Source organism: Toxorhynchites rutilus, chromosome 3, assembly GCF_029784135.1.
Source record: "Toxorhynchites rutilus septentrionalis strain SRP chromosome 3, ASM2978413v1, whole genome shotgun sequence".
Lineage (NCBI taxonomy): Eukaryota > Metazoa > Arthropoda > Insecta > Diptera > Culicidae > Toxorhynchites > Toxorhynchites rutilus.
The window spans coordinates 164,097,851-164,117,320 of record NC_073746.1 but is presented as its reverse complement, the minus strand read 5'-3'; the positions used below and the strand labels follow the sequence as shown (position 1 = coordinate 164,117,320).

At 38.3% G+C, this 19,470-nt stretch overlaps 1 protein-coding gene and 1 long non-coding RNA gene across 2 annotated transcripts in view; both read left to right on the top strand.

The window, feature by feature from the left end:
• LOC129775141 (metallo-beta-lactamase domain-containing protein 1) overlaps positions 1-19,470 on the top strand; it is a 249,371-nt gene that overhangs the window by 157,114 nt on the left and 72,787 nt on the right. The window lies entirely within an intron of this gene.
• The window catches only part of LOC129775142 (uncharacterized), a 31,112-nt gene continuing 26,019 nt past the window's right edge, over positions 14,378-19,470 (top strand). Inside the window, exons 1-2 of the long non-coding RNA XR_008742862.1 lie at positions 14,378-14,573; positions 15,051-15,130. This is a non-coding gene — a long non-coding RNA (uncharacterized LOC129775142). The remainder of the gene's footprint in view (positions 14,574-15,050; positions 15,131-19,470) is intronic.

The window sequence follows — 19,470 nt, the reverse complement described above, 5'->3', positions numbered from 1 at the left end:
GAACTGCACCTGAACTGCACCTGAACGATTTCCGCCAAAATCGTAGTTCTTGAGAGCGTTGTCGAAAAGCACACCTCATGTCATCTTCGATATCCACCCTTTATGCTGTTTTGTTTCCATCAGCAGCATTGTAGGAAATCCAGATTCACATAAATACTACGCAAAAGACAACAACGCTCTGGTGTTTATCGATAGTGTTGTTTCATGTTTTTCGACTCTCGCTTGAGCAGTAGGTTATCAATACATGGTAGGCTAAAATTCGCCGTATTTATTATTCTTATTCGGTATTAATATGTTCGTCGCCCCCTCACCCGGTTATGGGTGACACTTTCCTTGTTCAGATTGAATAGGATTTTCAAACATAACTTTTTACTTGTGATATTACACTTTATCTGAGTAGTTGTTTTTTTGCAGTTGATATTTCGGTCACGGTTTGATCGTTACTATACGAGATGTCAATCACTACAGCTATCTACTAAGAATAAAATTAATTTCTGTCAGTCTGTCAGTCCCAGTCACTCAGCGCTTTCAAACCAAAAAGCTCAACGTCGGCGCCTAAGGGCCGGCGCTAGGCTCAACGTGTTAAAGGCAATGGGAATGATCCGAAAGATAGGACATCGGGTGCCGTATGAATTGAAGCCACGAGACGTCGAACGCCGTTTTTTCATGTGCGAACAACTGCTCTAACGGCATAAAAGAAAGAGTTTTTTGCATCGAATCGTGTCTGGTGATGAAAAGTGGGTCCATTACGACAATCCTAAACGTCGGGCAACGTATGGATACCCCGGCCAAGCATCAACATCGATGGCCGCGCGGAATATTCACGGCCAGAATGTTATACTGTCTATTCGGTGGGACCAGTTGGGTGTGATGTACTATGAGTTGCTAAAACCGCATGAAACCATTACGAGGGACCTCTACCGACGACAATAGATGCGTTTGAGCCGTGCACTGAAGGAAAAACGGCCACAATACGAGCAAAGACACAATAAAGTTATTTTGCAACACGACAATGCTCGGCCGCATGTCGCGAATTGGTCAAAACATACTTGGAAACGCTGAAATGGAAGGTCCTATCCCACCCACCGTATTCTCCAGATGTTGCTCCGTCCGATTACTACCTTTTTCGATCGATGCAACATGGCCTGGTTGACCAGCACTTCTCCAATTTTGATGAAGTCAAAAATTTGATCGATTCGTGGTTAGTCGACAAACCGCCCGATTATTTCCGCAAAGGGATCCGTGAATTGCCAGAAAGATGGGGAAAAATTGTGACTAGCGATGGCCAACACTGTGAATATTGAATTTGTAACCATTTTTGCAGAATAAAGCAACGAAACGAAGAAACTTACCGGTACTCCTATTACATTTTTTTAAAATTTATAGTCGTATCGTCTTTGTTGACAAATCTGGATTCAATGCTATAAATCAGAAAAAATAGCTAATTCATCTATCTGAAACCTCTGAGAAGTAAGAAAGTGAATTGCTTGAGTCTTTTCTCATTTATTAAACACTAGAGCTGAAGTCATGTAGAAAATTTAAAAAATGGGCTCAAGATGGTAAAACTATTTCTGACGAAATTTGTGGAACATCGAAATTTTAGCAATTCTCGAAACTTCGAATTTTTGTATGTTAGCAATCATTCTTAGCCACAAATTATGAATTCCGATGTGATTAAAAACAAAAAGGTATTGCATGTACCTTTTCCATCTGGGCTAGAGACGCCTATTCGGCAACCGACAAAATACCATCCCAGCTAGTAATTAAATTTCAATTGTGCTTGAACATAAATACTGTGGAAATAAATTCAGATTGAAAAGTTAATAAGTTCCATTGTTGCTTCTTGCAGCTGAAATAATAAAATCAAAACTTCAAGAAAATTAACTACTTTGGGATAGTTTCTGCATTTTATATTCATATTCCAATTTCAATGAAACTTTGCCGCGTTGAATAACTTCCAGTGCGTTTATCTGAGAAAATCATTACTGCAAAACATTATGCGAAGTGTGAAATTGTCGCTCTAACGATTCTCGCACATCTTCTTCTCAACGAATCCTTTCAGATTTCATCCTAAGCGTTGCAATACGAACGGAATACCTAATATCTGTTTACAGTTTCCGCATTGCATCTCATTTGGCAAAGATCGGCGAGATAAGAACAGTATCAAATTAGCATTCGTGACATTTTTTTTCTCGCTGCGAAGAATCACGTCAAAAGCGGGGATATTAGATTACTCCCCTTTCCGCCTGGAAGAGTCGTCGTAAACACACACTCTGCCGTAAAATGAAAACCCATTCTGACGGAGCGCGCCCGGTAAAGCGAACCCAACTCACCCAATGGAGACTTTGGCGCGAGATGAAAATTAAAACCACTTCGGAGCATTTCTTTTGTGGAAGTTTTGAGCTTTGCCGGTTGACCTAGTTACCGTTTCATCCAGAGCGAATTTTCACCAACTTTTATCCTCCAAACACACACACAGCTGCTTCTGAAAGGCGGAAGCCAGGAGACAGAAACAAGTGAGATTGAGTCGGTGACAGTAGAACGCTCGCAGCATGAGTAACTTTGATACATCTGGCATGTTGAAAGAAAAGCTCGAGTTCGGGCTTTTTGATTTCAGCTGCCGCCCACCCGCGCGATGTTCCATGCTTGGCCCGGTCCCGGCCTGAACTTTCATGCCATACCATCCATACACGGTTAGTTGAAATTTGAAATCGAGCATTTCCCCCTCAGTCACATCCCCAGAAGTCGCTAGGGTCCGCTGGGGTATGGTTGAGAGACCTCATCACATCGTCACAATGTGCCTGTCATTCGGTACCACCGATATAGCATACTCAAGAGCCGGATGATGGAAAATCCATGACAGCAGGAGATTTAATTTGTGTCACGTGAATTTCCGCTCGTCAGATATATGCTTCTCGGTTGTAAAACTCCGCCGGCATCTCTTAGAACGAATGTTGCCAGATGAATTTATTTATCATGTCAGTTTTAAAATCACATTTTAAATCATCTGGCAACATTTGTCCCATACATACCCACACACCAACCGACCGAAGTAACGATGGATGAGAGCATCAATCCATCAGACCAACGCAGTAAAATCTAATCAATGTTTTCTGCCCTGGCGCATCGGATGTCGATATTTTCCCGGGAATCAACCAGTGGGGAAAACATCCATCAGTGGAAACTGAATAAATTGAATCATTTCACATCGAACAGCTTCTGCTTAATGGCTGGCAGCACATGCAGTGTGAGTGAGTTTCCTGCGAGGCTAAACTGGGTGACTCAGCTGTTGTCTCAGAAAAGGGGCGGCGATGGGTGAGGCGAATGCGAAAATCGCCCGAAATAGAGCACTGTCGCAAAGCAGTTCTATACTGCGACAATGTCGGAACGGTTTTAAATCAATTGTGTTTGCTTCCGTTCATCAAAGAACTTGTTCCAAGCGATGAGGAAATGCGCTTCGTGTCAACATGACGTATACGTATAATCCTTTGCTACAATAATGGATTTAATGTTCAAATCGACTCGGGGGCGAATGTTTATTCATTTTGTACTTGTGGTTTAATTCATTCAGCCAACGCCGCACAGAAGAAATAAGACATCTATTGTTTTGACGTAGGATTACGTCTTTCGGGAACATATTGGGGTACAAATTGAAAAATGAAAATCGATCGCATCGTGAAAAATGTCCAATTTCAAACGCTTGTTACTCATTCATTTCATGATGGATTGATGAGATTTTTGCATCAAACGATTACGGCACTCCATAACAATTTTTCACATTGAATAAAATAGTATATATCATATAACTAACTATCGAACAATTGAAAAAATTCAACCCCTATCCAAACAGAGATACCCAGTCCTGATTGGTCGAAATTGACGTCATTTCTTTTTCGCGCCCGCTTCGTTCTCTCACCGGCAAGCTGCATGGCAATCGAGTAGGAGGCGCCTACTTCACACATACCAAATGATATAAAAGGAAGGAGCATTCGTGGATCTCATTCATTCTTACAACGGACGTGGAACGGACAACAACAAGTGGAGAGCAGCAGCAGTGAAAGCGGCTAATATATAGGCGAGCATAGAAGTTGAGCGGTCAAAATGCGAGCTGTGTCTCACATCGAGCTTCTATGGCAGCATAAGCAGCGGCAAACAGTAGCAACGGTTGTTGAAACCGGTCTACTACTAGTGGCAGCAGCAAGCATCACGAGCGGATCGTTTCAGGCACGCTCTCTCCGTCAGAAGTGCGAGAACGTTTCTTGGCATCGTGAAAGTGCAGTATCGAATCTGAGCGGCCAACAATTGAGCTGTGTCTCACATAAGTGGCAGTAGCAGCAACAGCGGCGGTAAACATCGAGGCTGAACCGCAACAATCGAGCTGTGTCTCGCATCGGTCCACTACTGTTGGCAACAACAAACATCATGAGTAGAGAGTTTCAGGCCTGCTCTCTTTCTCTACTGCTGCTGATGCTGCTGCTACTCAGTCAGATTTCTCATTCTTGTTGGACGCTCAGATCGATAAACATTTGTGCTTCTAGTGTGCATTGCTGGTAATCCTGTTCACATCAACCAATACAATTGGATGCGATTATGGAGGTAAAGGAGACAAAGGATCCGGTTGAGGAAGAGTGTATCGCAAGGTTCCACATGACAACATCCAGTGTATCAAACCCGCTATCCGTTGTTTAGCTCACCGTGATGTTGTCAACGAAACCCTTGCAAACCGATGCACAGAAGCCGAAGATGCCAAAACCAAGGAAAGCAGCAGCGACTCCGAAAAAACTACCGCTACCAAAAAGTTAACAACTGCTACATCCGACTGAAACCTCACATTAGCACGCAGAAGATTCCGTACAACCCATTCAACCATTCCAGTCCTTTTCAGGACTTTCGATATTGCTTTGAAACGAAAGAGTTTAATTTATTGTTTTCCACTTATCACAAAAATGATATAAAACTACGATCAAAAATACTGTTTACTTTTACATTTTCTTTGATCATGTGCAACTAACAGGAAACTTATCACATCAGAAACATACTTTCCATCAACCAACCTGACTGGATGCGGTAAGGGAGGCGAATGACATATGTATGCATGTATATATATATATATATATATATATATATATATATATATATATATATATATATATATATATATATATAGCGAAACGGCTCCGGTCATGCCTCAAGGAATTTTCTAAAATAATATTTTGCCGATGTCTTTGCGCGAACTACACGGGCGAGTAGCACCATAATAGCAATTCAAATGCCGAAGTTCGTGATATGGGGGCGTTCATCGCTGTTCTGTTCGGCGTCGGTTTAACCCTTTCATTATGGCATTGTGCTCCGCCGAAGTGCTACCCTTGTACGGAGCACTGCGCCGAAAAGTATGCACATCGCGCTGGTGTGATCGAAGAGCAGTATGAATTTCATGTCGTCTAAAGACGACGCTCGTACACACAGCTCGTCGCGCGGATGTCGTCTATAGACGACGCTCGTAACGGAAGGGTTAACCATCAATAACTACGCTTGGCAACATTGACATCTGGCAATTTTCATATAAGATTTTTCCCCCGCATGTTAAAAGTGGTTTTTTATGTACATAAAAGCGCAGTGTAGTATGTCAGCTGCTTCCCGGTTAGAAAATAAATGAACGACCCGTCCAATTTCAAACGTTTATTGCTCATTCATTTCATGATGGATTGATGAGATGTTTGAATCATACGTTGTCGGCATGATTTTTCACATTGAATAAAATAATATATATCATGTAACTAACAATCGAACAATTAAAAAATCTCAACCACTATCCAAACAGAAGATACCTAGGCCTGATTGATCGAAATTGACGTCATTTCTTTTTCGCCCCCGATTGGTTCGTTCACCGGCAAGCTGCATGACAATCGAGTAGGAGGCGTCTACTTCACACATACCAAATGATATAAAAGGATGGAGCGTTCGTGGATTTAATTCATTTTTACAACGGACGTGGAACGGACAACAGTGGAGAGCAGCAGCAGTGGACGCGGCTAATATATAGACGAGCATCGAAGCTGTGTGGTCAATAGGCTAGCTGTGCCTCACATCAAGCTTCTATGGCAGTATAAGCAGCGGCAAACTACTACTACTCTACTAGTGGCAGCAGCAAGCATCGCGAGCGGAGCATTTCGGGCACGCTCCATCAGAAGTGCGAGCACACGCTTCTTGGAATCGTGAAAGTGCAGCAGTGAACTTCAAGACGAGCATCGAATCTGAGCGGCCAACAATTGAGCTGTGTCTCATATCGAACTTGAGTGGCAGTAGCAGCAGCAGCGGCGGTAAACATCGAGGCCTAACATCAACAACCGAGCTGTGTCCCGCATCGGTCCAGTACTGATGGCAACAGCAAACATCATGAGCAGAAAGTTTCAGGCATGTTCTCTCTTTCTGCTGATACTGCTGCTCAGTCAGATTTCTCATTTTGTTCGATGCTCAGATCGGTAAACATATATGTTTTTAGTGTTTTAAGTGTGGTCACATCAGATCAACATCAACCAACATGACTTCATGCGGCAAGGAAGACAAAGGAGGATCGAAGCGTATCGCAAGGTTCTACATGACAATATCCAGTGTATCAAACTCGCTATTCGCCGTTTAGCTCGACGTGATGGTGTCAACGAAAACAACCAAAATGAAAACAGAAATAAGCAGCAGCGGCTCCGAAAAAGCTACCGCTGCCAAAAAAAACAACAGAAGTGAATTGTTGTTTTTGTTGCTCCATAAAGTTTTACGCGAGTAAATATGTCGGAATATATGTTACGCAATATGAGTGCCAATCTCGTAAACGTGCCTCGGAACTGAAACAACTTTCTATCACTGATACCGAAAGCTCGATTGTAACACTGGTGAAATGAACAAAAAATACCCAACAACCAAACCAAACGGCCCTTTTCAGGGCCATCAGATCATTATCAAAGAGTTTAACAATTTATTTTTTCAAACATCCAAAATCAGCCTGCGACAGATAGCCTAACGTAATCCTACGTCAACTATGCGGTCGTGTCTCGGACACAACCTTCTGTGACTTTTTCGTCGAACCGGAACTCATATATCATGAATTCGTTGTTTTAAAACTTATTTGAGAATTGGAGAAGCGCAACGAATTTGAGACTGTATTTTTGACGTCTTTCAGGATGGGTTTCAGTTTCAGTTCAGTTATGCGCGGTTTTATTTTACGCGGTTTTTTTACGCGGTTTTTGGAATTTACGCTGTTTATTATTACGCAGATCTCGGAATTTACGTGGATTTAGGAATTTACGCGGATTTTGAAATTTACGCCGTTTTTTATACGTATTAACCATGTAAATATTCAATATGCTAATTGATGTGACTTTTCACGATATAAGTTTATATTTTTTACTTATTAGTAGTTGAGAAATAAAAGAAGATACAGATATCATGATTGTAGCAAGCAAAAAACTTCAGGTAATCAATTGTTAGAACATGGGTTGCATTTTAAACTAATAATTCACCGTTTGTTAAATTTTTACAAGGATTTTGAAAATTACTCGGTTTATTTTTACGCGGATTTTGGAATTTACGCGGTCTTTTTTTCACGCGGATTTTGGAATTTACGTGGTTTTTTTACGCGGATTTTGGAATTTACGCTGTTTTTGTTTACGCGGCACGCATCCCCCGCGTAAAAAGCGACACCAGTGTATTTTCATCGTTTTGAAAATCTTTTCACTCAATTTATTGCGAACGAATTTTACCATTTTCTTATTTCAATCAATTCGTAAAGTTCAAAGAGTTGTGTCACATACAAAACATAGTCAATTTCCAGTAGTGAAATAGTAAAAATTGAGTTTAAGCAAAAGATAAATTATCCATATAAAGCCATTTCATACCAAACCGATATAGTGATTCTCAGGTATCCGTTATAATTGATAGTTTTGTTCCTAATCGCAAAATATTAGACCCGTATTTTTTTTTCATTAGAAGGGTCAATTCCATTTAAGGGTGGTCCGGAAAATCAATTTCCAATCTTTTTTTCAAAAATGACTTTTTTCAAAGATTAGCAACTGTATGTATACAGCCATTCCATGTCAAACCGATATAGGGGTTCTCAGATTTTCGTGAAAGGTAGTAGACTTGTTGTGCACCCGTGGCCGAGTGATTAGTGGTTAGCACCCGTGGCCGAGTGGTTAGCGTCTCACATCATCATGCCGGGTGTTCGGGTTCGATTCCCGTTCTGGTCCGGGGATGTTTCATCAAAGAAATTTCCTTCGACTTGCACTGTGGTCACACGTATTCTAGAACTTGCCACTCCAGAATACATTCAAGGCGTGTTATTCGACATAGAAATGTCAACTGTATGTATTAATAAATGACGCTAGTTAATGCATACGTTGAGGCGGCAAAAGTTCCACAGGGAAACGTTAACGAAGACTTGTTCTTTGTCGCAAACAATTAGACCCGTATTTTTATTTCTTTTTGCTAGGTGACCATTTCCGTTTTAGGGTGAAAAAATTTTTTTTTCTATGATTTTTTTTGTGCGATCGCATAATAGGGGAACCCGAGGCAAGAGTGCCCATCTAATTATTTTGCCTATTTCAATCTTTTACAATTATTTAACTACAGAACTTTGTTTTATACAGATACTGCATATATCTCACATATTATCAGCCAAAAACTTAAATATTTTTTATTGGAAAACAGATAAATACTAACTGAGCTTCTTACAACTGCAATCTATATAAGAACGCACAGGCGAAAATTAACGAAATACAGTCAGTTTCTATATGTTTACATGACTCCACCCATAAATACAAATAGAATAATCTTTTTTTTACTTACTGTATGAACTAATTAAAATCGTACGCATTTATTTCAATAAAAAATAAATTTGTTATCTCTCAACTTCCGGGACAAAAGGAGTCATTATTACCGGGGTAAAAATGCCATAGTAGTAACTTCGAATTCGATCTGTCAAACGCAAATAGTGTAATCGTAGTTGTGTTTGTTGTGGTCATGGTTTGTAAATATGAACGGATTTCGTTCCGAAACCAGTGGCAGATGGAAACTATGGTGCTTGCCGTACATTCTGTAAATCATGGAGACGAGCTGCGGAGGAATATAGTTTGCCCAGAAGAACATTGGCCAAATATGTGCAGAATTTAGGCCGTTTGAAAACAGTGTTTTCTAAACAACAGAGGAGTAACTCGTGAGTTACATCCTTAATATGCAGAAGTTATTTTTATGGGCTTGACAACACACGACATCCCGAACCTAAGGTATAAAATCGCAGAGTGAAATAATTTAGATCACTCTTTCGACAAAACATCCAAATTGGCCGGGGAAGATTTGCTTGCCGGTTTTCGTGAACGCCACCAGAACTTGAGTTTGCGTTCTTCGGAACCATCGTCACAGTGCTTTTTTCATCAAAAATAATATTTTTCTAAGATTGGCACTCTTGCCCCGTCGAGGTGGGTGGTGTAAATGAACCATTTTCATAGTAAACATAACTTTTGAACAATTTGGTGCATAGCTACACCTAAATACGAGTATAAATAAACAAACCAGTAAAAAAATTGGATAAAATATAACAAAAGTGCATTCAAAAACGCGTATTAGCTTAAGGTGGCCCTCTTGTCCCGGGTTCCCCTGCGACTTATTTGTGCGATATTTGAGACCCCATAAAAACAGGTTTTACTGTACAGCCATTCCATGCCAAACGGATACAATGGTTCTCAGATTTTCGTTGAAATTGGTACTTTTGATCCTTATCGCAAAATTTTAGATCCGTATTTTTTATTTTTTCATTAGGGTGCCCATTTCCATTTTAGGATCCGAAAAATATTTTTTTCCACTTTTTTACAAAAATGAACTTTATCAAAAATTCCGATTCTTATGGTCATTGTTCGGACTTAGTTCGAAACTCTTTGAATCGGTCTTGTTTATGACAGATCAAAACTGAAATTTATTACAATTAGTTTGTAACAATTTGTTTCTTAAATTTATGATAAAACTTACATTTATAGATTCGTTCTATTACCCTTGCAGATGCCTCACTGAACAACAGATTAATTTTCGAGCCTAATTTTAGTTGTTTTAATTTAATTATAAAATTGAATAATAATTATATTATATTAATCATTCACTTTCAGCGTTATAATAAACGACTTGAATTATCGATTCTCCGGCTACTATTCTATATCCTTTTTTGCTGCAAGTTAAGTTCGTTTCATAATTTCAGTAGTAGAATAAGTTTCATAATGATTACTTACAGCGATCAGAAATAATCACTACGTATATTTACGTATATTACTGATTTAAATCTCTGCTAAACTTCGATTCAATTCACTTCCAACTTCTTCTAACTTTGATTTTGAATACCTTTTCTTTCACTACTCAACCTTCTCTTTTGTTTTTCAAATTCCATTTGTTCACTTTCCTCTCTTTGTTTTATTTACACCGCAGAGCACATAGTTGCTGAAATTATCTGCGATCGTTCGACAAATTTACATATTTTCAGTGGCGGGGTTTTTTTCGTTCAATGCAGTGCTCAAATTGAAGCCAATAAATTAATGTTTTTTCTCGAATAATATTATACTTGTAAAAATTTGAATTTTGTTTTCGTAATTATAGATTGTACACTAACGTCGCGATTATATCACTGGGCGTTTTCATTACGCCTCGTTTATTTCACTCTCGATTTTATCACTGGAAATGTTCCGCATATACCCCTTTTTCCGAAACGTAAGAAATAATGTAAAAACTTCAATTCTACCTTTACTTCCTTGAGCAAAACATGAGAATTAAACAGAATTGTATTTTTTTAAGCATTCATGTCATCTGTATTGATCACATTTATTCGCCAGAAATTTTCTAACTGTGTAATTTGTAGCATATACTACCCATTTCTTCTGAAAGCCCCTCCTGGGATCTAAGGCAAGACGTGACTACTAGCTTCTTACTTACTGAAGACTATTTTTTCACGACCCTAACATATGTTTTCGTATTAGATATTCTATGAATAATCACATTTGGTTGATGTAAAGCAAAATTGTTGCGTATTTCACAACAAATTGTATTTTTCTGTTATGATATATCATGAACACTAGTGTGGGAGTACATACCTACATTATACATTATGTAGAAATATATTTGCAAATATTATTGGCAACCCTTTAAAATTGACTAATCAGCAGCTGGTTCGAAAAGTGATCCGAAATCGACCCTTGTCTTGTCTTAGCCTGGGATCAAAAACAACAACTGAGCGATTTTAGAAGAGATTTTCAAACCCTCTTTGATTGTGTGGAATGAGATACACAAGGCAGTAGTAGTACAGTGTATTATTTCGTGTAATGTGGAATAGTATTATTTCGCCATTTTTTGAATTTAATATAAGATGGTGATTTTTTTTGGGATAGCTTTTGCAAAGTTTTAGAACAGTCTTTCAGAGAGGGAATCGTATTAATTGGTAGGAAATTTAAATAATAGAAATTGCTAATTTCTAGGCTTTGACTCACGTGACCGGAATAACATGAAAAAGCACTGCACGTAATGTACACCAAAAAGTTGGACATGAAAATTTATAATAATAACCTCTAACCTTGTAAACTATAAAAGAAAGATACAATTAATAATTATAAAAAAATAATCCAATTTATTTGCTATTGTGATACTTTTTCAAAGAAGACTAGCTCTTTGATTCCATTGATCTAGTTCAAAATTATCTAGATCAAAAATTATGATTTTTTTTAAAGTAAGTAAAAGTGGGCCAATAAATTTTTCGGGCCACCCTAAAATGGAAATGGACATCCTAATAAAAAAAAAAATAGAAAAATACCACCAATTTTCACAAAAATCTGTGAACCATTATATGGGTTTGGCATGGAATGGCAGTAAATCTAGTAGATTTTCCCCGATCGTAAACATCGAAATCAGTTCGGCATTAGCTTTCTAGAAGAGCGTTTACAAGAAAAAAAAAGGTTAATGGGAAAGTGTCAAGTCTCTACAAAATAAGCAAACCATTTATGAGGTTTCCGTTTATTAGGCGAAGCCGGCCCCATGGTCATTCTTTAATTGGCGTTTAAACTAGTCTTTTCCTAGACTAGAGACGATTAAACTCTATCGTGTAATGCCCATGAAAAATTAAAAATTCATTGCTAAGGTCGCTTGTAAGACACTTTTTGATAACATATTTATCAGCGTGTGTCAAGCGAATATTTTCGCTTTACAATGCCAACAAAACGAAATCTGGAAATTGGTTGGCACCCACAATTATAAAGTCTATTTTGCAAGTGAAGAACTATGTATCGGCTCTATGAGGAGCGTCAAGGATGGATTTGTGAACTAGAACTTGAAGGGAATTTGAAGCCAAAGTTCAACAAAACCATGTAGAAACATCATACAATTCAAAGGATTATGAGAAAACCTTTTTTATGATTTATTTGGTTGTATTGATACGACATTTACAACCCATAAATAAGGAAAATAAATTCAAAATGAAAATACACCTTTATTTTAATATTTTTTCCTAATGATACAGATTTTTTTTTTCTAAAAATGTGGCAACCCATGATGTAGTCAAGAGAAATTATCTTGGCAACAAACGTGATTTTAAACCCTCTTAATGAGGCTCCGTAATTTTTTGAAGCCTTCGATTAGGAATGAAAAAATTGCCTCTAGCGTATTACATTAGGTGTCTGTCTTATTCCCACCATAGTTCCGTTTCTTCCGTATCATCGTCTCCCCTAAAACCTCCACATTGCGAATTTGGCTCGATTTGCTTGATTAGTTCTCGAGTTATGCAGAAATTTGTGTTTCATTTTTATGACAGCCGCCCCTTGGAGAGGAGGAGGAGTGTCTATTTACCATAGAAAGGTTTCTTGCCTCCTAAATCCTTCATATGCTATATTTGACTCTATTTGCTTGATTAGTTCTTGAGTTCTGCAGAAATTTATGTTTCATTTGTATGGCAGCTCCCACCTTAGAGAGGGGGAGGAGTGTGTGACCACCATAGCAAAATTTATTGCATCCTAAAACCTCCACATACCAAATTTGGTTTCGTTTGCTTGATTAATTCTCGAGTTATGCAGAAATTTGTGTTCATTTTTATGACAGCCCTCTCCCCCCAGAGAGGGGGGAGGAGTGTCTATTTACCATAGAAAAGTTTCTTGCCCCCTAAAACCGTCATATGCTCTATTTGGCTCCATTTGCGAGGAGTTTGGTGGATTTATACTTGCAAAAAAACAATGATTGGCCAATTTTCAAGTTTTTGAACATTCATTTCCCGAAAAATGGAAGATTGTAAAATTGCAGTTAAAATCTTAAACATTGGGGTTTCTTTAGCGCCAATGGTCAATGTTACACAAATTGCTTTCGTTAAAAAATATTTTCTACAGCTTGCCCGCTAAAGAGTTAAGCCGCTATGGGTTGTGAGCTAACAATCATGAAATTTTGACACGTATCCCTCGAAATTGTGCCATCTTTGTGACAGAAAGGCAACCTCTTGAGTGATGTGTTACAGTTTAACTATTTGTGGTTGTTTGTCTGCTCTCAGCCACCACAGCAGGAAACTATTCTAATCTTATATTTTACTCAATAAAGTATCAGTTTATACTTTTCCTAAACGAAGCATGATGTCTAGTGAACATGTTCACGAATCAATACGGTGTTTCTATGAGTAATAGATAATGATAATCAGTATCAAACAAAGTAGTCATCCACACAAGACAACGCACAGTGCGTTGAATGCATAGGATTGTGGGGCAAAAATCATAACAGCAGATTTTAGCCATTGAAACACTTTGGTGTGATCGAAAAGATTGTTCATAAGTATCAGATCTATTGTTTGTATAAATGTATCATGTTGTTCGAATAATCGCATAAGTGTCTCAAGCGACAAAACCTTTGTTCATCTAAAGTGAAAAGTTCTGATCATATCGGATACGCAGAAATTATGTTGAAGTAATTGTTTTAAAGAGCAGAATAATTGTTTGCATAACTGTCTTATGTCATCTGAATAACCTCATGTAAAAAAATCTTTGTTAAAAGTGAAAAGTGCTGTTTTTTCGGATACACATTGCTGGCATTAATTGCACATTTATTGCGTCAACGACAAAAATTTCTCATATTCAACGGATAAAAAAATAAAAGGAAAGGAAATTTAATTTCGACCAGTACGACACCCATGCCCAAATTTAATACGACCGCAAAGGGTTAATATTAGATGTTAAATCTATGTGAAACTATTGCTTCTACATTCCGTGTACATATTACACAGCGCAGCTTCAAGAGAAAAACACTTGTAAATTGTTTACACACGGCAGAAACGCTGAATTCATTCGCTTCATGACGTAGCTTACGATGAGAGTGTACACACCAATTTCCTAACACCGTTTCGGTAGAACGTGGAAAGCGTTTGAACGGGGAGCTTGTTAAGATTCATGAGAGCTGATAAGCGCTGGTGCTAATGAAGATCGGCAGGCAGTTGTGAGTTTTCGCGCTGGAGGCAGTGTTCCGTGGTATCGAGAAATACGGTGACAATTAATTCTGGAGATATAAATAAACCTTACCGAAGCCTGGTAATGGAAGTTGGTATTTTTCTGTCATCAAGGGTACAGTTCCCGCTCATTGGACCACATCAAATTTTGTTATGCTGTGCAGTGTGTTATTCTGTTTTCCAATAAACATTGCTGCGAAAAATGATTAACTCGTTAAAATGAATGTGACGTGACGTCTAAGGGAAGCAGTTATCGTCATTCCATTTCCTCCAATAACGATAAACTTTCTGCAGATGTTTGCATGTTCGTTAGCCGATTCCAATCCCAACCAAAATTGCCAACGGACGACTGTCAAAGTTCATCGGGAGTTTGATGGGCAGCAAAAATGAATGTTGGGAATTGTTGTACCGAATTGTTATTGCTTCGAAGTAGATTTTTATGTATATTGTCGCAAAGCCAATTCGATGGATGTTCCACTTATTAGTTTAAAGCATTATCGTGTAAATATTTATAAACATATTTTTTTTACTTATTCCATATTTTTTTCTCTCTTTCCAGGTAAGCTCACAAACTGATCGCTACTTGAAACAGATTGTCAGACGACATAGCAAATCCCGTTGGAGATATTCTATCATAAGGTGATTCGAATAACATTTTTCAGAACATCAATCAAAATCTCACAAAAACGAATCGAAACGATTGTGCTGCAACGGGGGAAAAACATAATCGAAACAAAGGGACCGGGATGGAATGCTGAATCCCCGATGAAAGCTTTTATTTTAGCTTCCATAATGGAAGGGTTATTGAATTCGGTCCGTCCTTCTGCGCAAACGAATCAATTTGCATTGCAAATTCGGTCTTCGATTGTAGCGTATTTAATTATTAAAATGCTCGTCCCATCCCATTCTCTGGCTTGTACGAGATTCGAATAACTGTGGGTGGGGAAATACATTTATAGGTTATCGTGTCGTTTTTCTTGTATCAGTTCCAGCACTGTTTCGTTCGATACAATCGTTGCATATTTTAGAAGCCGTTCAGCGATGATTGATTCTACAGTTTAACCATTATTGTGGTACTTACCGAGTATTCGAATCGATGAGAACTATTAACCAATATTACCAATAACCGTTTACTTATGTTTCGTTATTTTCCTATATCTATTTGTTCCACGCAATATTTTATATTCACAACGATAGTCAACGAATATTCGTTCGATTTGGGTAACATTTTAACATTTTTTTTGGTTTTAAATTCTGAAAACGTTAATCTGAAGGTAATTCGGTTTAAAGTTAGTTGTTGATTATAAATTATTAATGATATTTTTTAATTTCGCTAATTTTACGTCAGTATATTTCTGCCACATTTAGTGCTAATCACCGACACCAGGGATACGACTTTACCACCTGTTTCCTACCTATCAAAATCCTGATTTTTAGCGTTGCGTAATTTGTGCACCACGCTAAAGAACCACGACACAGCTTTTTTTTTAAAATAATCTAATTTCAAGAGTATCACTAAAATCAGGATCTACGAGTATTCAAGATGAAGATACAATTAATGAACAGTGAAAAAAGTTCCAGTAATTGCATCAAAACCTAACACCGATGCCTTTTCAAAAAATATTGGTTAAATATTTTCTCCAGGTGTACGACACGATTATCGCTATCTCACTCTACCTATCGTCACCGCCTATCTCACTATCACTCTGCCGAAAAAGTTCATCATCGACATCACGATATGTCAGATGGTGGTAATCTGGTAATTCGCGATGACAGTGGTAAGGTGTCGACGTCTGGTGATGACTTTAGATAAGGGCCATAATTTGGGCCCAAACTCGTTAGTGTAATCTCTATCAGATTAGAAGATATGAAGCCGGTTTTTAAATTTTCAATTTGAATGAAAATTTTGACATCATGTTATTTACTTACTCGAAACACGTATTTCTGACTTCCATTCAAACATATGGCTATACAATTCCAACATTGTTATTGATTTTTTTCACTATAATATAAAGTTGTCTTTATAAACAATTTTCCTATGAGACTTTTTCACCATCTGCAAACAAAAATGTTTTTCATTTAAATAGAATAATAATTTGAAATGGAAAAGTTAATTTTCATTCATAATTTTAATTTTGAAAACGTGTTCATTCCGACTGAAAATAAGCTACTCTTCGACGCTCCCCTTAACTTGTGAACGAAGCTCAATGCCGTCAACGCGGATCACTCTTTTGAAGAAAACAAATAGGGGAACTGGGGCCATAGTGGTCACCCTAAGGAATATGCCCATTTCCAGCGTCCACATACCGCTCCAATTCCCGTTTCTCGGAGAATATTATAGTTCAACTGATTGTTGTTCAAGATACCTAGCGGCTTTTATTATAAAATTCAAAATAGTACACTTTTCATGGTGTACATGGTGTACATAGGTGAAAAATCGAACATTATTTATGCTTGGAGATTAAATGGTCAGCTAGTGGGGGCAAAGTGGTCACTCGCGCATATTAAGCTAAATGGGATAGATTTATGCGTTCCTTTCGTGCAAATTTGTTCAAATCATATTTGATATAGTGGGTACATGTATGAAATAAGCTTGGCCTATTTACAAAATTTTCTCATGCTTATAAAAACGTAGTAAGAAACCCATAACATTCCGCATAATGAGACTTGGTTTAGTTGGAGTCCTCCTCAAGAGCAGAATGTAAGACGGTATATCAGCTTTAGTAAACAGAACATTGTAAGTCGTTATTCACCTATGACCACTTTGCCCCCAAATTTCAAAGTAATTTCTATGCTAATTAATCGCTGAAATTAAACAAAATATCTGTTCACCTCTCCTAGAATATGTGAGCAGTCATCCAAACTGATGGTTTGTCCAATATATCAGATAGAATAAACTAAATTTCACGAGAAATTCCTTAGATACCATGCGCATAGAACTACGGCCGAATGGCTATCGAGAGAACAATTTCTGTTTTTATTTATATTTTGACATGCGACAGCTCTACAGGGTGACTCAAAAGTCATTAAATTCTTCAAATATAAGGTTACTATCAATACGGCATCTATAGTCAATAGTTATACTACCGAACAAGCAGGTGACCACTTTGCCCCCCATGACCAATTTGCCCCCACTACCTCTAATTCTGACGTTTGAGATGTTGGGATCAAAATCATGGCGGCTGCATTCAATTTAGCTGGATCTATCTACTTTCCTGGATCCTGGCTACTCTGTGACATATTATTCTAATTCGAAATATTAGCCATCGCAATTTAAATTTCATTTTGGTTGTTAAGTTCACTTTCAGGCGAAAACATTGGAAATTTTTGATTCAATGGTTTTTTAGGTGGCTAGGATCCAATAGACCCTAGCCTTTCATACGATTTTTGGATAGCTGAGACTTTTTTCATGACACATTAAAACTTCAGGTGCTTCCGTTGTCGAGTGGTTAGCGTCATACCTAACATGCCGAGGGTTTGGGTTCGATTCCCATTCTGGTCGAGGGAATTTTTCGTCCAGATAATTGCCTCCGACTTGCACTGTGACGTATGCACGCGTATTCTAGAGCTTGCCTTTCAGAATGCATTCAAGGTGTATTCTTTGGCATAGAAATCTCAACTAAGTAATAATTGAGACGGCGAAGTTCCTTCAGGAACGATAGTGCCATTTAAGAAGAAAATCAAGAATTCAGGAAGCTACACAGTAAAACCTGTTTTTTGTGCGATTTCTGTTCTTGTGCGGTTTTTTTGTGCGATTTTTTTTGTGCGGTGTATGAAAAGAAGCATATTTGACGAAGTTATCGTCCATTTAGTTTTTTTCGATGGTTTTTATGCATTTCAGTGCGAAAAAAGCATATTTGCGTCTCATTATCCACCTCTGAAATCATTCCCCTCCTCTGATCAAATGCTCTATGTTTTTCTAAGTTTTTGCATGACATGATTTCTAACAGCAACACGTTTCGACATGCAACTAAAAGCACAAAACAGCCACGAGCAACCGAAGAGACAAAGTGTCCCATCGCAAAGCAGGGAAACACAAGGAAATTGAACGGTGAACGGCGTGGATTTGAGTTATTTTCTTGGGGGAACCTTTTTTTTTTGCGGTTCCTATCTACCGCACATAAAAAAGTTTTTTTCAAAATGTGTACCGAACACGATTTTTAAAGCTGCTGGGGAAGTTTTGCACGATTTTTTATGCGACTTTTTTGTGCGGTCCCTATTCCCCGCACAAAAACAGGTTTGCCTGTACAGGGTTTTCCCACTTTAAATTCCGAAAATAAATTGAAGTAAAACACACTTAGAATTCGAATTTCGATGAAACTTTTATTTCAAATTAATGTTTGGTTTATGCCATTATGTGTGAAATACAACATCATTCAAATGTCCACCTAGGGCTTCCTCACACACCTTGTTCCGGAACAGGTAATTTTCGATGACTTTTTGGCACATATGGGGCGGTATCTCGGTCATAACTTCACGAATGTTGTCTTTCAAATGTTCAAGAGCTTGCGGAGAGTTGGCATAGACACGGTCTTTCGCATAACCCCACAAAAAAAGTCTAGCGGGTTCAAATCGCATGATCTGGACGGCCAATTGGCATCACCAAAACGCGAAATTATGCGTCCCTCAAATTTCGTTCGCAATATGGCCATGTTCGGTCGTGTTGTGTGGCACGTGGCGCCGTCCTGCTGAAAACACATGTCATCCGTATCCATATCTTCAATTTGTGGCAAAAAAATCGGTTAACATGCGGCCATAGCGCTCACCATTCACAGTTACCGTCTCGCCGTCCTCATTTTCAAAGAAATACGGCCCGATGACTCCACCAGACCATAATGCGCACCAAACAGTGACTTTTGGCGGATGCAATGGCCTCTCAACAATCACGTGTGGATTTTCTGAGCCCCATATACGGAGATTTTGGGTGTTCACATAGCCACCGAGCTCGAAATGTGCCTCATCGCTGAAGAAAATTTGAT